This window comes from Penaeus monodon, chromosome 23, assembly GCF_015228065.2.
Source record: "Penaeus monodon isolate SGIC_2016 chromosome 23, NSTDA_Pmon_1, whole genome shotgun sequence".
Lineage (NCBI taxonomy): Eukaryota > Metazoa > Arthropoda > Malacostraca > Decapoda > Penaeidae > Penaeus > Penaeus monodon.
In genome coordinates this window covers 8419578-8420018 of record NC_051408.1, presented here as the reverse complement: position 1 = coordinate 8420018, position 441 = coordinate 8419578, and the positions used below count along the sequence as shown (strand labels likewise).

General features: G+C 48.5%; 1 pseudogene; it reads right to left on the bottom strand.

Annotated features, from left to right (window-relative positions):
- Positions 1-6: 6 nt before the first annotated feature.
- Positions 7-441, bottom strand: part of LOC119588123 — a 5101-nt pseudogene continuing 4666 nt past the window's right edge.

The following is a 441-nucleotide window of genomic DNA, read 5'->3' as shown; positions in this document are numbered from 1 at the left end:
AATTTGCGGACAAGAGTGAATAAATTAAGTAAACTGTCCATATTCAAAAATCTACGTCTTATCATAACATACAATTCACCGAATTCTGATACCGAATATATCATAACACCTTCGACACAACAAATAATCTCTCGACCAACCGAGACCGAATCAACAGAGGCGATTATCACACCAAAAAGGCGCATCAAACGAAGATCAGCGGCCGGAGTGTCCCTCTGATAACATTCTCGCAGCTGGGACACGTGTCACGGGATCTCGCGCAGGGAACACACAGGTGCATGTGCGAGCAAGGTTGCAAGACGACAGCCACGCGGTCTTGCTTGCACACGCGGCACACCAGGCGGTCCTCCTGCGCTTGCAACTGCTGCTTTAGGTCCTCCACTGGGGGGGGGGGGAGGTTGTGTTGAAAGTTGTTTTAATGTAGGGAACAAATAATGACTG